Here is a 20696-nt window from a genome sequence, read left to right as displayed (position 1 = left end):
CAGCCTAGATGGGCACAGTAACATCCAAACCTGTCATACATTACATCATGCTTTCATAAATTATTTATTTATATAACTGTTTGTTCATTTGTGGGCTCACGCGCGCACGTGTGTGTGTGTGTGTGTCTGTGTGTGTAGATCAAAGACGCTGGGGAGAGGAGTTTCTGTCAGTAACTCAGGGATAAATAGAGAGGCAGAGCTCAGAGTTTGTCAGAAGGCGGACCTGACAGGGTCACACACAGGACCAAGCAGGAGCAGGACCTCAGCATTTTTACCTTTTGTTACAAATGGAGAAACACGAAGATGTTCAATACTGTTTTCAAGATGGAAACTCTTCTTGCAGAAAGACTTTGCTATCGACATCTACCTACATAACACTGTACATCTTCTTCTCATTGATTTCAGCAGTTACAGTATTTTTGAACATACTGGTGATCATCTCCATCTCTCACTTCAAGCAGCTCCATACTCCAACCAACCTGCTCATCCTCTCTCTGGCTGTGGCAGATCTCCTGGTGGGACTGATTGTGATACCAGTAACGACTGTAGCAGCAATGGAACCATGCTGGGGTTTTGGGGATTATTTCTGTTCGTTTCAATTCTACATCTCCTTTTTATGTACTTCTTTATCTCTGGGTAATTTGGTCTTGATATCTATTGACCGCTATGTTGCTGTGTGTGATCCCTTATTGTACCACTCTAGAATAACAATAAGAAGAATTATGTGTTGTATATCCATTACCTGGATTAGTAAATAGTTTATTCATAATTTATTTATCATTAATCCCAGATTTGTTTTAGTAAACTGGTTATTCACACATTTATAAACAACTTTTATAGTCTGTAACAATGATTCAGAAGATCATTCGTCAGATGTTTAATAAATATTCTTATGAACCGTTTACTGATTGTTAGTAAAGTAGTTTTGCAGTCCCTAATCTAAAGTGAGCCTATTCATACTTGCTTAATACTTTATAAATGTTTTCAACAGTGACCAGTGTAATTTATCACAAGAAGATGGACATGGTATTGGTAGACATTACAGCAGTACCTGATGCTACATAAGGTCTCAAAATGACCTAAAACATATCAATGGTTAAACAATAAGCACACAACACAGAGGATGTTAAAGGAATTATATTAAACATTTTATTCCGAAACAGTCACACTGTTGTGATAGTGTGCTTAAGGAAGTGACGTGTTTGTCTGAAAATTATAGCATATAGCAAAATTATAGCATTCTTGTCTGAAAATTATAGCATTCTTGTTTCTAGGAAGTGACTGATTGCAGTCCTTTGTATCAAATCAAATTTAATTGGTCAAAAACATGTGTTTAGCAATGTTATTGCAGGTGTTGCTAAATGCTTATGCATCTAGTTCTGACAGTGCAGCAATATCTAACAAGTAATATCTAACAATATCTAACAATTTCACAACAAATACCTAATACAAACAAATCTAAGTAAAGGAATAGATTTGGCCTTCCCTGTGGCTCAGTTGGTAGAGCATGGTGTTTTCAAAGCCAGCATGGTGTGTGCAACGCCAGGGTTGTGGGTTCAATTCCCACGGGGGCCCAGTACAAAAACAAAAAAAATACATGAAATGTATGCATTCACTACTGTAAGTCGCTCTGGATAAGAGCGTCTGCTAAATGTAATTAAGAATATGTGAATATATGGATGAGCAATGTCAGAGTGGCATAGACTAAGAGCAGTTCATAGACTGCTTACAGGGTAAGGGAACCAATACACAAATTAACTGAACATTACTTTTAAAGGGTTACTACCTTTAATGCACAATCAAATCAAAATCACATTTTATAGTTCACACAAACATATTTAGCAGACGTTATTGCGGGTGTAGTGAAATGTTTTTCTTCCTAGCTCCAACAGTGCAGTAATCAGCCTGTTACCAAACCTTAGTAAACTTTTGGAAAAAATTGTGTTTGACCAGATAAAATGCTATTTTACAGTAAAGAAATTGGCAACAAACTTTCAGCATGCTTATAGAGAAGGACATTCAACAAGCACAGCGCCTACTCAAATGACTGATCATTGGCTGAAAGAAATTGATGATAAAAAGATTGTGGGGGCTGTCTTGTTAGACTTCAGAGTGGCTTTTGAAATTATCGATCATAGTCTGCTGCTGACAAAAAGTATTTGTTACGGTTTTACACCCCGTACTATATTGTGGATACAGTGTTGTCTGCCTAAAATAACACAGAGGGTGTTCTTTAGTGGAAGCCTCTCCAACATAATTCAGTTAGAATCAGGAATTCCCCAAGGCAGCTTCCTATGCCCATTACTTTTTTCCATCTTTACTAATGAATTGCTACTGCCTTTGAGTAAAGCCAGAGTGTCTATGTGCAGATGACTCAACAATATACATGTCAGCTACTACAGTGACTGAAATGACTGCAACACTTAACAAAGAGTTGCTGTTAGTTTCAGAGTCGGTAGCAAGGAATAAGTTAGTCCTAAATATTTCTAAATGGAAAAGCATTGTATTTGGGACAAATCATTCACTAAACCCTAAACCTCAACTAAATCTTGTAATAAATAATGTCAAAATTGAGCAAGTTGAGGTGACCTGTTAGGGCTAGGGGGCAGTATTGAGAATTTTGAAAAAAATATGTGCCCATTTTAAACTGCCTCCTACACCAACTCAGAAGCTAGGATATACATACTATTATTGGATTTGGATAGAAAAAACTGAAGTTTCTAAAACTGTTTGAATGGTGTCTGTGAGTATAACAGAACTCATATGGCAGGCCAAAACCTGAGAAGATTCCAAACAGGAAGTGCCCTCTCTGACCATTTCTTGGCCTTCTATAGCCTCTTTATGGAAAATAGAGGATCTCTGCTGTAACGTGACATTTTCTAAGACTCCCATAGGCTCTCAGAAGGCGCCAGAACGTTGAATGATGACTCTACAGTCCCTGGCTGAAAAACAGTAGCGCATTTGGATAGTGGTCGATCTAAGAACAATGAAACGAGGGCGCACGTGCACATGAAGAGTCCATTTTACATTTTCAGTCTTTGAACGAAAACAACGTCGCCCGGTCGGAATATTATCGCTATTTTACGAGAAAAATCGCATAAAAATTGATTTTAAACAGCGTTTAACATGCTTCGAAGTACGGTAATGGAATATTTTGACATTGTTTTTCACAATATGCGCCGGCGCGTCACCCTTCGGATAGTGTCTTGAACGCAAGAACAAACGCAGCTATTTGGATATAGCTATGGATTATTTGGAACCAAACCAACATTTGTTGTTGAAGTAGAAGTCCTGGGAGTGCATTCTGACGAAGAACAGCATAGGTAATCAAATTTTTCTTATAGTAAATCTGACTTTGGTGAGTGCCAAACTTGGTGGGTGTCAAAATAGCTAGCCATGATGGCCGGGCTATCTACTCAGAATATTGCAAAATGTGCTTTCACCGAAAAGCTATTTTAAAATTGGACACCGCGATTGCATAAAGGAGTTCTGTATCTATAATTCTTAAAATAATTGTTATGTTTTTTGTGAACGTTTATAGTGAGTAATTTAGTAAATTCACCGGAAGTTTCGGTGGGTATGCTAGTTCTGAACGTCACATGCTAATGTAAAAAGCTGGTTTTTGATATAAATATGAAGATCATCAAAGGTTAGTGCTGCATTTAGCTGTGGTTTTGGTTTTTGTGACATTATATGCTAGCTTGAAAAATGGGTGTCTGATTATTTCTGGCTGGGTACTCTCCTGACATAATCTAATGTTTTGTTTTCGTTGTAAAGCCTTTTTGAAATCGGACAGTGTGGTTAGATAAAGGAGAGTCTTGTCTTTAGAATCGTGTAAAATAGTCATATGTTTGAAAAATTGAAGTTTTCGGATTTTCAAGGAGTTTGTATTTCGCGCCACGCCCGATCATTGGATATTGGAGCGGTGTTCCGCTAGCAGAACGTCTAGATGTAAGAGGTTAACGTCTACATCACCAGATGAACAGAGGAGGAGTAGGATAAGTGTACGGCTAAATTGCTTTAAGAACTGGTCGTCTAGTACGTTCGGAACAGAGAGTAAAAGGAGCAGGTTTCTGGGTGAGATAGAATAGATTCAAGGCATAATGTACAGACAAAGGTGTGGTAGGATGTGAATACAGTGGAGGTAAACCTAGGCATAGTGTGAAAATTAGAGAGATATTATCTCTAGAAACATCATTTAAACCAGGTGATGTCACCCCATGTGTGGGAGGTGGAACTGAAGGGTTAGCTAAGGCATATTGAGCAGGGCTAGAGGCTCTACAGTGAAATAAGACAATAATCACTAAACAGAAAAGCAATGGACAGGGCATATTGACATTAGGGAGAGGCATGCATAGCTGGGTGATCATAGGGGTCCAGTGAGTAGTTAAGCTGTATGGAGACACAGCGATTCAGACAGCTGATGGGCAAGCTATAGCAAGCTAGGAGAAGGGCCTTAGAGGTACGTCACGACGGAAGAAGTCTGTTGTAGCCTCCTCGTGTGGAACCTCGCCGTGATGGATTAGTGTAGTAAAGGTGCCCAGTCCAATTGGCAAAATAGGTATGGTGGCCCAAGAAAATTGGCCGATGGACCTATTCAGCTAACAGTCCGATATTCTCTAGACAGCTAGCGGGCCGCAGCTAGCAGGCTAGCAGATGGGCATTCAGGAGACGTCGCGACAAAGGGGCCTGTTGCAAAAAGAACCCTCGGGCAGATTACGTCGGTAGTCCAGCCGTGATGGATTAGCAGGGCTTCGTGTAGTGAAAGGGGTCCAGGCCAATTGGAAAAATAGGTATTGTAGCCCAATGAGTGGCTGATGGACCTCTTCAGCTTGCCAGGAGATGGGCCTAGCATGGGCTAGCTCCGCGCTAATTGATGCTTGCTTCGGGACAGAGACGTTAGCCAAGAGTAGCAACTCATATTGCAGTTAGCTATGATCCAGGTGAAATGGATCAGCGCTTGCGGTAGGAATCCGGGAATATGGAGAGAAAATAAGTCTGGTACGCTCTGGTTTGAATCGCATTGTGCAAACTGGAAAGAGATTTCCGAGCTAGATGTTAGCTGATGACCGCAAGCAGTGGTTAGCCTACTACTTGCTAGTAGCTCGTTAGCTGGCTAGCTCCTGTTGGGGGATTCTGGTTCAGAAGTAAAGAAAAATACTTTTGAAAATAGCAAATCCAAACAACATTGGGTGAGGTGGGTTGCAGAAGAGTATATTGAAGTTCAGGTTTAGAAAAAATATTAAAAAGATATGCAAAGAAGATAAAATACATATACACGGGACACGGAACAAGACGAGGACAAAGACGTCTGACTGCTACGCCATCTTGGAAAAAAAACGAAGAAAAAATAGAATCAAATCAAATCAAATGTATTTATATAGCACTTCTTACATCAGCTGATATCTCAAAGTGCTGTACAGAAACCCAGCCTAAAACCCCCAACAGCAAGCAATGCAGGTGTAGAAGGACGGTGGCTAGGAAAAAAAACATTACACTTACACCATGACTATAATGGGCTATAAACACATATCAACATAAACATAAACATTTCACCTCTTAGAGAGAGAAACAAATTACTTGGATTGACAGAGGCTCAAGATTTATGGCACCCTTTCTCCAGCCTTCTGTGAGAATCTACAAGGCTGAGATCTTATCAGATCTGCCCTGGCACCACAGGGTCATAAATTACAATGCTAATGAGCAAGCACCAAGAACCATCTGGGGTGACCCTGGGATGACTCTAGATGCTCGCCCATGGCAGAAAATGCTGTCGTAAGTGTGCATGCAAAAGACTATGTTTATCAATACAACAATGAAACCACTTCTGCAAAAGTATTTGTCCAACCAAAAGAATAATACTTACGCAGGAAGGAATAATACTACACACGATAAACAATACGCAAAGCATTATTGGCAACTCCAACATTAAAGAATAGTAACAGCCACAGTAAAACATATGGCTGAAACTTATCAAAGTAACATGAAAAAATTAGTGCTAATTACCTATTATTACTGTTCCTGCGAGTTGGATTTAGTTACTAACAGTTTTTACATGGTCTGTCATTTCTCCGGATTTAGCGACAAATAGTTTTTACAAGACCTTTATTTGCTTTCTGTATAGTTTAAATGGTCTCATCATAAAGGCATTTAGTTAAAATGTCTCTCTGCTGAACATAATGCACTCCTATGTGATTTTACCTAGAGTGACGTCTACAGGCCACATTTAGTTCAATTGGGTTACAAACAGCACCCTCTAATTATTGGGACAGTAAAGCATATTTTCTTCTTTTGGCTCTATACTGCAAAGGTTTAGATTTGAAATCAGACAATGACTATGAGGTTGGCAGCTTTAAAGATGGAATCCGTAGCGGTGAAATTACCAGATACTCTTCCTGGGGTCCAGCAAAATTAAGGCAGTTTGAACAATTTAAAAAACATTACAATACATTCACAGATTTCACAACACAGTGTGCCCTCAGGCCCCTACTCCACCACTACCACATACATACTGTACAATATCCATGTGTATGTGTGTGTATAGTTCCGTATGTTATTGTGTGTGTGTATGCAAATGTCTGTCCCTATGTTTGTGTTGATTCACAGTCCCCGCTGTTCCATGAGGTATTTTTTTAATCTGTTTTTTAAATCTAATTTTACTGCTTGCATAAGTTACTTGATGTGGAATAGAGTTCCATGTAGTCATGGCTCTATGTAGAACTGTGCGCCTCCCATAGTCTGTTCTGGACTTGGGGACTGTGAAGAGACCTCTTGAGGCATGTCTTGTGGGGTATGTTTGGTTCAACAGACAGCTCAGTGCATTCAACATGTCAATACCTCTCATAAATACAACTACTGTAGTGATGAAGTCAATCTCTCCTCCACTTGGAGCCAGGAGAGATTTACATGCATATTGTTGATATTAGCTCTCTGTGGACATCCAAGGGCCAGACGTGCTGCCCTGTTCTGAACAAATTGCAAAATTTCCATTTTTGTGGCACCTGACCACACGACTGAAAGGTTATCCAGGTGCGACAAAACTAGGTTCTGCTGTTAAGAAGGTAGAGCAGTGCTTTATTATGGACGTACTTCTTCCGATCTTAGCTACTGTTGTATCAATATGTTTTGACCATGACAGTTTACAATCCAGGGTAACTCCAAGCAGTTTAATCAGCTCAACTTGCTCAATTTCCACATTATTTATTACAAGATTTAGTTGAGGTTTAAGGTTTAATGAATGATTTGTCCCAAATACAATGCTTTTCAATTTAGAAATATTTAGGAGTAACTTATTCCTTGCTACCCACTCTGAAACTAACTGCAACTAGTTGTTAAGTGTTGCAGTCATTTCAGTCACTGTAGTAGCTGACATGTATAGTGTTGAGTCATCCGCATACATAGACACTTTCGCTTTACTCAAAGCCAGTGGCAATTCATTAGTTAAGATTGAAAAAAGTAAGGCGCCTAGACAGCTGCCCTGGGGAATTCCTGATTCTACCTGAATTATGTTAGAGAGGCTTCCACTAAAGAACACCCTTTGTGTTCTTTTAGGCAGATAACACTTTATCCACAATATAGCAGGGGGTGTAAAGCCGTAACACATACGTTTTGCCAGCAGCAGACTATGATCGATAATGTCAAAAGCCACTCTGAAGTCTAACAAGACAGACCCCACAATCTTTTTATCATCAATTTCTCTCAGCCAATGATCAGTCATTTGAGTAGGTGCTTTGCTTGTTGAATGTCCTTCTCTATAAGCATGCTGAAAGTTTGTTGTCAATTTATTTACTGTAAAATAGCATTGTATCTAGTCAAACACAAATTTTTCCAAAAGTTTACTAAGGGTTGGTAACAGGCTGATTGGTCGTCTATTTGAGCCAGTAAAGGGGGCTTTACTATTCTTAGGTAGCGGAATTACTTTTGCTTTCCTCCAAGCCTGGGGGCACACACCTTCTAGTAGACTTAAATGTATAATATTGCAAATAGGAGTGGCAATATCGTTCGCTATTATCCTCAGTAATTTTCCATCCAGTGACACCATCTAGTGACACCTCTAGTACTGAGATTCAGTGCCTTAGACTGCTGCGCCAATCGGGAAAATGGTTACATTTCCCCAGTCTCATCCCTAAAATGTTTACCTAAAAGGTGGTGGGGTGGACGCTTTGTTGTTGTTTGAACTGCAGATTGCCCCTTTAGGATTTGTGAATGATAGAGGAATATGTGTATTGTTTTCTGAATTCCAATTTGAGACAAAGTAATTATTGAGCTGCATGGGCCTACACAAGCCATATTTGAACATGTTTGATATTTACGAGATACCATTTTGAAAACAGTTGCATCTTGAGTTCATTCACTCCCATTATTTTGGGGCCAAAATTGACCAATGAAAAAGAAACAAGGGGACAAAGTCAGACAACATTTGGTTTGTTTATGCAGTTCGAGGTTTATATTGACTTTGACATTCCAAATATTGTAAATTGAAACCTAGGTTCCTACTTCAGGAGTGTGAACCTAATATGTCTGGTTTGTCTGTCCCCTGCAGGTTGACTGGTGTCAATTTGAAGCGGCAGCTGCCACGGCTGTGTAGAGAAACATCTGTTCTTCAACATGTCCGTCTTGCAGCCAGTGAAGCAGCTTTCTCTGGCGCAGTTGGAAATGACGAACCAAGGTTCCTTCTGGTCCCATAGGCCCTCAGTGTGTCCCTGTACAAGGTGCCACGAGCCCAACCGCAGACTGGTGCTGTCCCAGTAGGTGCAACTGGAACCACACTAAAACATTTCCTGTAAAATGTACAGGAACTTACTGGAAGCAATTGGCCAGTAAGTTACTGTAATTTATTTTACAGTACAGCGACTGTAGTCCATTTTACGGCAAATCATTTCATGTAACCAACATTTTTACTGTAATCAAATTGACAGTATATTACTGGAATTCCCATGCAGCTACATATTGCCCAGTGTTCTTTGCAAGTTTTCATTTACATTTTGTTCATTTAGCGGGCGCTGTTGTCCTTAGTAACGTACAGTCAGTGCATTCAACCAAGGTTGATAAAAAAGAATGCATATCACAGACATAGCAAGTAAAACATTTCAGTAACCATTACGGAAAATGTTGTTGTAGTTAAGGATATGTTGGTCTTCAAAATAATTGTAATTACAATATTATCTTATGATATACAGTGCATTCGGAAAGTATTCAGACCTCTTGACTTTTCCCACATTTTGTTAAGTGTCCCATGGTGGCGGTGGGGATATGGTATGGTCAGGCATAACCTACGGACAAGAAACAAATTCCATTTTATCGATGACAATTTGAATGCACAGAGATACAGTGACGAGATCCTGAGGCACATTGCACTGCCATTCATCCGCCGCAATCACCTCATGTTCCAGCATGATAATTCACTCCCCAATGTTGCAAGGATCTGTACACAACTCCTGGAAGCTTAAAATGTCCCAGTTCTTCAATGGCCTGCATACTCTCCATACATGTCACATATTGATCATGTTTGGTATGCTCTGGATTGACGTGTACGGGAGCATTTTCCAGTTCCCGACAATATCCAACAACTTTCACAGCCACTGAAGAGGAGTGGGACAACATTCCACAATCAACAGGCATTTTTTCCCACCTTTAACTAGGCAAGCCAGTTAAGAACAAATTCTTATTTACAGTGACGGCCTACACTGGCCAAACCCGGACGACTCTGGGCCAATTGTGCACCGACCTATGGGACTCCCGGTTGTGATAGAGCCCGGATTCAAACCAGGGTGTCTGTACTGACACCTCTAGCACTGAGATGCAGTGCTTTATACCGCTGCGCCACTTGAGAGCCCAATCCACACTGCAAAGGAGATGTTTTGTGCTGCATGAGGCAAATTGTGGTCACATGAGATACTGAGTTTTTCTGATCCAGGCCCCTACTTTTAAGGTACACTTCATGACCAAAAGTATGTGGATTCCTGCTCGTCAAACATCTCATTCCAAAATCATGGGCATTAATATGGAGTTAGTCCCCCTTTGCTGCTATAACACCCTCCAATCTTCTGGGAAGGCTTTCCACTAGATGTTGGAACATTGCTGTGGGGACTTGCTTCCATTCAGCCACAAGAGCATTAGTGAAGTTGGCCATTGATGTTGGCCGATTAGGCCTGGCTTGCAGTCTGCGTTCCAATTCATCCAAAGGTGTTCGATGGTTTCGAGGTCAGGGCTCTGTGCAGGCCAGTCAGAGTCTTCCACACCGATCTCGATAAACAATTTCTGTATGGACCTCATTATGTACAAAGCAGCATTTTTATGCTGAAACAGGAAAGGGCCTTCCCCAAATTGTTGCCACAAAGTCTAGATTGTCATTGTATGTTGTAGTGTTAATATTTCCCTTCACTGGAACTCAGGGGCCTAGCTCGAACCATGAAAAATATCCCCAGACCATTATTCCTCCTCCACCAAACTTTACAGTTGGCACTATGCTTTGTAGCAGGTAGAATTCTCCTGGCATCCGCCAAACCCAGATTTGTCCATCCGACTGCCAGATAGTGAAGCGTGATTAATCACTCCAGAGAACGCGTTTCCACTGCTCTAGAGTCAGATGACGACATGCTTTACACCACTCGAGCCGACACTTGGCAATGCCCATGGTGATCTTAGGCTTGTGTTTGGCTGCTCGGCCATGTAAAACCATTTCATGAAGTTCCCGATGAACACTTCTTGTGCTGATGTTGCTTCCAGAGTTTGGAACTCAGTAGTGAGTGTTGCAACCGAGGACAGAGGATTTTTACTCGCTACGCACTGCAGAACTCAGCCTTCCAGTTCTGTGAGCTTGTGTGGCCTACCACTTAGCGGCTGAGTTGTTTTTGCTCCTAGACGTAAAAACACAACCAAGACGATGCAGGAGTGGCTTCGGGACAAGAAAGCGACGCTCCCCATCCAACCTGACAGACCTTAGAGGATCTTCAGAGAAGAATGGGAGAAACTCCCCAAATACAGGTGTGCCAAGCTTGTATCGTCATACCCTGTAATCACTGGCAAAGGTGCTTCAACAAGGTACTGGGTAAAGGGTCTAAACACTTAGGGATCTCCAAAGGGTGGTGCGGTCTGCCAAATGTATCACCGGGGGCACACTGCCTGCCCTCCAGGACACCTACTGTACCCGATGTCACAGGAAGGCCAAAAAGATCATCAAGACCATCAACCACCCGGGAAACGGCCTGTTCACCCCGCTATCATCCAGAAGGCGAGGTCAGTACAGGTGCATCAATGATGGGATCGAGAGACTATCTCAAAGCCATCAGACTGTTAAATAGCCATCACTATCTGACTACCAACCGGTTACTCAAACCTGCACCTTAGAGGATGCTGCCCTATGTACATAGACATGGAATCACTGGTCAATTTAAAGGAAACACTAGTCACTTTAATAATGTTTACATACTATTTTAACCATTTCATATGTATATACTGTATTCCACTGCATTTTTTTGTCAATACTACTCAGACATTGCTTTTCCTAATATTGATATGTTTATTTTATTTTTAGACATGTGTGTATTATTGTGAACTGTTAGATACTTCTGCACTGTTGGAGCTAGGAACAAAGAATTCTGCTTAAAACTCGCAGTAACATCTGCTAAACATGTGTATGTGACCAATAAAATTTGATTTTGATTTGGTAGTGTATAAAAGGTAATAACCCTTTAAACGTAATGTTCAGTTAAATTATTATTTAGATATTGGTTCCCTTACCATATAAGCAGTCTATGAACTGCTCTAAATGAGTGACTGCAATCCACACTTTGGTTTTGATAGTCACTGCCAATAAACACGAATGTTATCATTTTCAGACAAACACGTTACTTCCTTCAGCACACTACTACAACAGTGTGACTGTTTTGGAATATAATATTCAATATATTTCCTTTAACATCCTCTGTGTTGTGTGCTTATTGTTTAACCATTGAAATGTTCTAGGTCATTTTGAGAACTTAAGGAGCATCAGGTACTGCTGGAATGTCTACCAATAGCATGTCCATCTTCTTGTGAGAAATTACACTGGTCACTGTTCAAAACATTTATTAAGTATTAAGAAAGTATGAATAGTCCTCACTTTAGATTAGGGACTGCAAAAATACTTTACTAATGATTATTAAATTATTTATAAGGATATTTAATAAACATTATATGAATGATCTTATGAATAATTATTGCAGACTATACAAGTTGTTTATAGATGTGTGAATTACTAGCTTACTAATACAAATGTGGGAGTAATGACACATGAATGGTGAATAAACGATTTACTAATCCATTATACATTCTTTATTACAAAGTGTTATTATAAAGTGTTACCAATCTCTATATTCATTCTGACTCCACAGCATCTGAGAGAGCTGCTCCCCCTGACCTGGCAGCAGTGATGTAGTGAGAGTAGTGGTAGTGTTCATACCCAGTATGTTGAGGTTGAAGTGTCTACTGTGATTTCCTGCACTGTTGTGCTTAATCATTAATGCATATAGTAGTTATTTATACATTTGAGAATACCGAGCTGACTAACGTTTAACAAATGTGGGAGTAATGATTCAAAAATGGTAAGCAAACTGTAAATTCCTCACAAATAGTTTATTACCGAACATTATAAAGTGTTAACCATATTTGCATATTCTTAATTTTGACCATCAACTACTTATACAATACACCATTATTTTTTCCTTGGATGTTATCTGATATGATGCATATTGCACATTTCAATTTGCCTACTTGTTGAAGGCATTGTGTACCAATTGAGCCACTAGATGGTGATGTTGTTAAACATACATAATACTCATGATGTCCTAAAAATGTACTTTTAGAATACTTACATACTATTTATCATTAAATAACATGGAACAACTACAGACTTTGGTATTTGGAATATACAACTCAAAATGTCTTCATTGCTTTTTATAACGCTTGATCCTTCTGTTGCCTTCTCCAAGTCATTCCATTCCAATTCAGACAAATTATTCTGTATAAAAACCACATATATCTATGATGACAACACTGAGATTAGTCATGTCAGTGTATTGTTACATGAAAGAAGAAATTACAACAATGTTATTACAAAACCATATTTAACCTGTTTCTCAAACTGGGGAACGAAAACAAAGGAACTATGAACGCCTTAAGATCAGAGTTAAAATATGTTTAGCTGTCACCTTGAACCATGGATAAAAGAATGCATAAATGATTGGATTGATAAAAGAATTAATCAGTGGCAGAAAACCAATGATAAATGATAAATTGTCGCTAAAAAAAGACAAATGAAAGAAAGAAGAAAGTAGAAATGGAATCCAACAAATGAAATAGGTGAAAACAACAATAGAAAGAGTTTTTGCTGCTTTTCTCTCAGACTTATTAGCCTGTAGAGTTTTAACACCAGACACACTGGCAGCCTCTTTTGAAAATACCTTTCTGGCCTGTGATCTGGCCACCACAAATATTTTCATATAAAGTGTTATAATAACAGAGCACGGGACAACCATTGTAAATACAACGTCAATGACATTACCCCAGGTTATTCCTTCAAAAATAAAACATTCTGTCAAACACCTACTGGGTACCTGTACATTTACAAAGTTGTTTATAATAGCAGCACGGTATATGATACAACAACACCAGGTAATGGATATACAACACATAATTCTTCTCATTGTTATTTTAGAGTTGTATAATAAGGGATCACACACAGCAACATAGCGGTCAATAGATATCAAGACCAAATTGCCCAGAGATAAAGAAGTACATAAAAAATCTATGTAGATATGAAACACACAGAAATATCCTCCAAAAACCCAGCATGGTTCCATTATTGCTACAGTCGTTACTGGTATCACAATCAGTCCAACCAGGAGATCTGACACAGCCAGAGAGAGGATGAGCAGGTTGGTTGTAGTGTGGAGCTGCTTGAAGTGAGAGATGGAGATGATCACCAGTACGTTCAAAAATACTGTAACTGCTGAAAACAATGACAAGAAGATGTACAGTGTTATGTAGATAGATGTCGATAGCAAATCCTTTCTGCAAGAAGAGTTTCTGTCTTGAAAACAGTATTGAACATCTTTGTTTTCCTCCATTTGTAATAAAGGGTCAAAATGCTGAGGTCCTGTGCCTGCTTGGTCCTGTGTGTGACCCTGTCAGGTCCGCCTTCTGACAAACTCTGAGCTCTGCCTCTCTATTTATCCGTAAGTGGCAAACAGATACTCTCCTCCCCAGCGTCTCTCTGCACACACACACACACACACACACACACACACGCACACGCACACCCACACGCACACGCACACGCACACACACCACCACCAACAAAACATACACAAGTGAGCACAGAAATTAACAAACGGTTGGTTAAACAAATCATTTGTGAAAACATGATGTAATGTATGAAAGGATTGGATGTTGCTGTGCCCACCTAGCCTGTCATTCAACCTTACTGATAGTTAGAGATGAGAGATATGTTACATTTACTCAACTAAGCATTTTAATGGGGAAAATATAGTATGGGTGATGTTTTGGTCCATCAAAGGCTATTTTACATGGGAAATAGGATAACTGTGCAGACTAACTGGTTTGGGTGATGTCAGTGCTTAGTTTGGAACATAATCCACAACCTCAGGACACATGACGGCACAACACGTCAGCTGGCAACTGTGTAGGAAAGTTGACAGTAGGGAATTTGATGAGATAGCATAAGTTCATGGTGTACACGCTTATAGCAAATGCAATCAAAATTGTCTCATTCCATAGGAACATTCCATAGACATTAAAATGTCCATCTGATCTGAATTATACACTACAAAATCAAATCAAAATCAAATGTTATTGGTCACATACACATATTTAGCAGATGTTTTTGCGGGTTTAGTGAAAATCTTTGTTCCTAGCTCCGACAGTGCAGTAGTATCTAACAATTCACAACAATACACACAAATCAAAAGTAAATGAAGGGAATAAAGAAATATATAAATATTAGGAAAAGCAATGTCTGAGTTGTATTGACAAAAATACAGTAGAATACAGTATGTACATATGACATGTGTAAAATAGTATATTAACAGTATTAATGTGACATGTGTTCCATTTAAAGTGACAAGTAATTCCATGTCTATGTACATACGGCAGTATCCTCTAAGGTGCAGGATTGAGTAACCGGGTGGTAGCCGGCTAGTGATGGCTATTAAACAGTCTGATGGTCCTGAGATGGAAGTTTTTGTCAGTCTCTCGGTCCAAGCTTTGATGCACCTGCACTGACCTCGCCTTCTGGATGATAGCGGGGTGAAAAGGCCGTAGCTCGGATAGTTGATATCCTTGATGATCTTTTTGGCCTTCCTGTGACATCGGGTACTGTAGGTGTCCTGGAGGGCAGACAGTGTGCCCCCGGTGATGCATTGGGCAGACTGTACCACCCTCTGGAGAGCCCTGTGGTTGTGGGCGGTGCAGTTGCTGTACCAGGTGGTGACACAGCCGGACAGGATGCCCCCAGTTGTCCCCAAAGCACACACATCCCTGGGTCGCTTGTCTTTTCAGTTCGCTGCAGCTAGCGACTGGAACGAGCTGCAAAAAACATTCAAACTGAACAGTTTTATCTTAATCTCTTCATTCAATGACTCAATCATGGACACTCTTACTGACAGTTGTGGCTGCTTTGCGTGATATTTTGTTGTCTCTACCTTCTTGCCCTTTGTGCTGTTGTCTGTGCCCAATAATATTTGTACCATGTTTTGCGCTGCTACAATGTTGTGCTACTGCCATGTTGTGTTTCTACCATGTTGTTGTCATGTTGTGTTGCTACCATGCTGTGTTGTCATGTGTTGCTGCCATGCTATGTTGTTTTCTTAGGTCTCTCTTTATGGGGCGTTGTGTTGTCTCTCTTGTCGTGATGTGTGTTTTGTCCTATATATATGTATATACTACCGTTCAAAAGTTTGGGGAAACTCAGAAATGTACTTGTTTTTGAAAGAAAAACATATTTTTTTGTCCATGAAAATGACATAAAATTGATCAGAAATACAGTGTAGTCATTGTTAATGTTGTAAATGACTATTGTAGCTGGAAAGTTCCTCTGTCCAGTTTCTGTGTTCTTTTGCCCATCTTAATGTTTTATTTTTATTGGCCAGTCTGAGATATGGCTTTTTCTTTGCAACTCTGCCTAGAAGCCCTCATCTCGGAGTCGCCTCTTAATTGTTGACGTTGAGACTTGTGTTTTACGGATATTATTTAATGAAGCTGCCAGTTGATGATTTGTGAGGCGTCTGTTTCTCAAACTAGACACTCTAATGTACTTGTCCTCTTGCTCAGTTGTATATTAATACAACTTAATAGCGGAGAAGGTAAAGTGGGATTCGAAATGGTCGGTGATCTGTTTGTTCACTTGGCTTTCAAAGACTTTAGAAAGGCAGGGCAGGATGGAAATAGTTCTGTAAAAGTTTGGGTCAAGAGTGTCTCCCCCTTTGAAGAGGGCGATGACCGTGGCCGCTTTCCAATCTTTAGGAATCTCAGATGATACGAAAGAGAGGTTGAACAGACTAGTAATAGGGGTTGCAACAATGGCGGCGACTAATTTTAGGAAGAGAGGGTCCAGATTGTCTATCCCAGCTTGTTTTTTGGTATCCTGAGTTTGCAGCTCTTTCAAAACATCAGCTGTCTGGATTTTGGTGAAGGAGAAGCGGGGGGGATGCGGGGGGCAGCGCTGTTGACCGGGGTAGGGGGTAGCCAGGTGGAAAGAATGGTCAGCTGTAGAGAAATGCTCATTGAAATTCTTGATTATAGTGGATTTATCAGTGGTGACAGTGTTTCCTAGTCTCAGTGCAGTGGGCAGCTGGGAGGAGGTGCTCTTATTCTCCATGGACTTTACTGTGTCCTGAAACTTTTGGAATTAGTGCTGCAGGATGCTAATTTCTGTTTGAAAAAGCTAGCCTTTGCTTTCCTAACTGACTATGTGTATCGGTTCCTGACTCCGTTTTATGGAGCGTTTGACAGTGATGAGGGGTGGTCGTTTGACCACGGACCCATAACGGACTCAGGCAATGAGGCAGTGATCGCTGAGATCCTGGTTGAAAACAGCAGAGGTGTATTAAAAGGGCAAGTTGGTCAGGGTGATATCTATGAGGGTGCCCATGTTTACAGATTTTGGGTTGTACCTGGTAGTATCATTGATAATTTGTGTGAGATTCACGGCATCTAGTTTAGATTGTAGGACGGCCGGGGTGTTAACCTGTTGGGTCTAGGGGGCAGCATTTGCACGTCTGGATAAAAAAAATGTACCCGATTTAATCTGGTTACTAATCCTACCCAGTAACTAGAATATGCATATACTTATTATATATGGATAGAAAACACTCTAAAGTTTCTAAAACTGTTTGAATGGTGTCTGTGAGTATAACATAACTCATTTGGCAGGCAAAACCCTGAGACATTTTCTGACAGGAAGTGGATACCTGATGTGTTGTATTGACTTTAAACCTATCCCATTGAAAAACACAGGGGCTTAGGAATATTTTGGCACTTCCTATTGCTTCCACTAGATGTCACCAGCCTTTACAAAGTGTTTTGAGTCTTCTGGAGGGAGATCTGACCGAACAAGAGCCATGGAACGATGATGTCCCATTAGACACCTGGCGCGCGAGTTCATGTTGGGTACCCTCGTTCCAATACGTTATAAAAGAGTATGCATTCGTCCACCTTGAATATTATTCATGTTCTGGTTAAAAAGGCCCTAATGATTTATGCTATACAACGTTTGACATGTTTGAACGAACGGAAATATATTTTTTCCCCTCGTTCATGACGAGAAGTCCGGCTGGCTTACATCATGTGCTAACGAGACGGAGATTTTTGGACATAAATGATGAGCTTTTTTGAACAAAACTACATTCGTTATGGACCTGTGATACCTGGAAGTGACATCTGATGAAGAGAATCAAAGGTAATGGATTATTTACATAGTATTTTCGATTTTAGATCTCCCCAACATGACGTCTAGTCTGTATCGCAACGCGTATTTTTCTGGGCGCAGTGCTCAGATTATTGCAAAGTGTGATTTCCCAGTAAGGTTATTTTTAAATCTGGCAAGTTGATTGAGTTCAAGAGATGTAAATCTATAATTCTTTAAATGACAATATAATATTTTACCAATGTTTTCTAATTTTAATTATTTAATTTGTGACGCTGACTTGACTGCCGGTTATTGGAGGGAAACGATTTCCTCAACATCAATGCCATAGTAAAACGCTGTTTTTGGATATAAATATGAACTTGATAGAACTAAAAATGCATGCATTGTCTAACATAATGTCCTAGGAGTGTCATCTGATGGAGATTGTAAAAGGTTAGTGCATCATTTTAGCTGGTTTTATGGTTTTGGTGACCCTGTCTTTGACTTGACAAAACATTACACACAACTCTTGTAAATGTACTGTCCTAACATACTCTAAATTTATGCTTTCGCCGTAAAACCTTTTTGAAATCGTAAAACGTGGTTAGATTAAGGAGATGTTTATCTTTCAAATGGTGTAAAATAGTTGTATTTTTGAAAAATTTGAATTTTGACATTTATTTGGATTCAAATTTGCCGCTCTTGAAATGCACCTGCTGTTGATGGAGTGCACCACGGGTGGCACGCTAGCGTCCCACCTAGCCCCAAGAGGTTAAGCATATACCAATTTAGGTCACCTAGCAGTATGAACTCTGACAATAGATGGGGGGCAATCAATTCACATATGATGTCCAGGGCACAGCTGGGAGCTGAGGAGGGTCTATAACAAGCAGCAACAGTGAGGGACTTATTTCTGGAGAGATGGATCTTTAAAAGTAGAAGCTCGAACTGTTTGGGCATAGACCTGGATAGTATGACAGAACTCTACAGGCTATCGCTGCAGTAGATTGCAATTCCACCCCCTTTAGCAGTTCTGTCTTGACGGAAAATGTTGTAATTGTGGATGGAAATTTCAGAATTTTTGGTGGCCTTCCTAAGCCAGGATTCAGACACGGCTAGGACATCAGGGTTGGCGAGTGTGCTAAAGCAGTGAATAAAGCAAACTTAGTGAGGAGGCTTCTGATGAACCAAGGCTTTTACAGTTGCAGAAGTCAACAAATGAGAGTGCCTGGGGACACACAGGGCCTGGGTTAACCTCTACATCACAAGAGGAACAGAGGAGGAGTAGGATGAGGGTACGGCTAAAGGCTATATGAACTGGTTGTCTAGTGTTTTGGGAACAGACATTAAAAGCAGCAGATTTCTGGACGTGGTAGGATAGATTCAGGGCATAGTGTACAGACAAGGGTATGGTAGGGTGCGAGTACAGTGGGGGTAAACCTAGGCATTGAGCGACGATGAGAGAGGTTGCATCTCTGGAGGCGCCAGTTAAGCTAGGTGCAGTCTCCGCATTTGTGGGGGGTGGGACAAGGGGGCTATCTGAGGCATATTGAGCAGGACTAGGGGCTCTGCAGTAAAATAAAACAATGAGAGCTGCCCTAAACAACAGTACACAAGGCATATTGACATTAGAGAAAGGCATAAAGTAATCACAGGTGTTGATTGGGAGAGTTAAGTCAACAATGGGTGAGACAACAACAAGTAAATAGCTAGGACAACAACAACGGGTAAATGGCTATGAATGGGCAGAGAGGGTCAGTTAGCTATACACAGGGCCTGAGTTCGAGGCTGAGTCCCTAATCTTGATCCGTCTGCCATGCTAGACCATAAGTTAGCTTCTCCGTCTGCAGGTCTGCAGTCTCCTGCCCTGCCCAGATTGCAGACCTCTACCTTAGTTGTTAGGCAGTTGTTTATCCCACCAGGGTTAGAGCCTCTTGCCTTACAAGGCCCCAAGTTTGTTGTAATAGGCTTGCGGTCTCCAGACATGGTCATCCAGTAGCTACTTATCCCACCATGCTTAGAGCCAACTGCCCTGCTAAGCCACAAGTTACTTGTGCTAGGTTCTTAGTCCTCAACCATCGTCAGCCCTCAGTCCCTAGCACTAGATTATTGGTTTCCAGCTGCACTAGGTCATTGATCTCCAAATAAACTAGGTCATTGTTCTCCAGCTGAACTAGGTCATTGGTCTCCAGCTACACTAGGTCATTGGGGTCCAGCTACTCTAGGTCATTGGTGTCCAGCTACACTAGGTCATTGCTGTCCAGCTACACTAGGTCATTCGTCTCCCGCTACAGTAGGTCATTGGTCTCCATCTAAACTAGGTCGTTGGTCTCAAGCTACACTAGGTCTGTTGTCTCCAGCATTAGTCGTCCCTCAGTCCCTAGCCCAGGTGGGTCATCAGGCTCTTGCCCCGCTAGGTTCAAAGGTACCAGTTGCTCTGTTAGGGCCAGCGCTCTACAATTCTCCAAGTACAGCGTCAGTTTCGCTGTCAGGTTCAGAGTCGTTCTCCCTGTCAGGTTCAGAGTCGTTCTCCCTGTCTCCAGCTCTAGTCGGCCCTCAGTCAACTGCTCTGCAATGCTATAGGTTCTCTGCCCCACTAGGTATGCAGAATCTGCCCTCAGTTGTTCGGCAGCCTCCACTCTCCGTCGGCAAGCAGTCAGCTCCCTCAGTGCTACATGCCAAACCACCCGCCCTAGTTCTAGGCCCTGGGTCTCCCGTCCTGCTAGACCCGGAGTTATCTGCTCCTCTAGGTGTGCAGTTAGACAGTTCACAGCCCTCAGCCTGCACCCAG

General features: G+C 40.9%; 1 non-coding gene across 1 annotated transcript; it reads left to right on the top strand.

Moving 5' to 3' along the window:
- Positions 1–1478: 1478 nt before the first annotated feature.
- trnae-uuc (transfer RNA glutamic acid (anticodon UUC)) lies at positions 1479–1575 on the top strand. The gene is made up of 2 exons: positions 1479–1519; positions 1540–1575. It is a non-coding gene; the product is annotated as a tRNA-Glu (tRNA).
- The last annotated feature ends 19121 nt before the right edge of the window (positions 1576–20696 follow it).

Source organism: Salmo salar, chromosome ssa21 (genome assembly GCF_905237065.1).
Source record: "Salmo salar chromosome ssa21, Ssal_v3.1, whole genome shotgun sequence".
NCBI classification, from domain to species: Eukaryota; Metazoa; Chordata; class Actinopteri; order Salmoniformes; family Salmonidae; genus Salmo; species Salmo salar.
The sequence above is the reverse complement of the archived record's forward strand: the minus strand, read 5'-3'. Positions and strand labels throughout refer to the sequence as shown.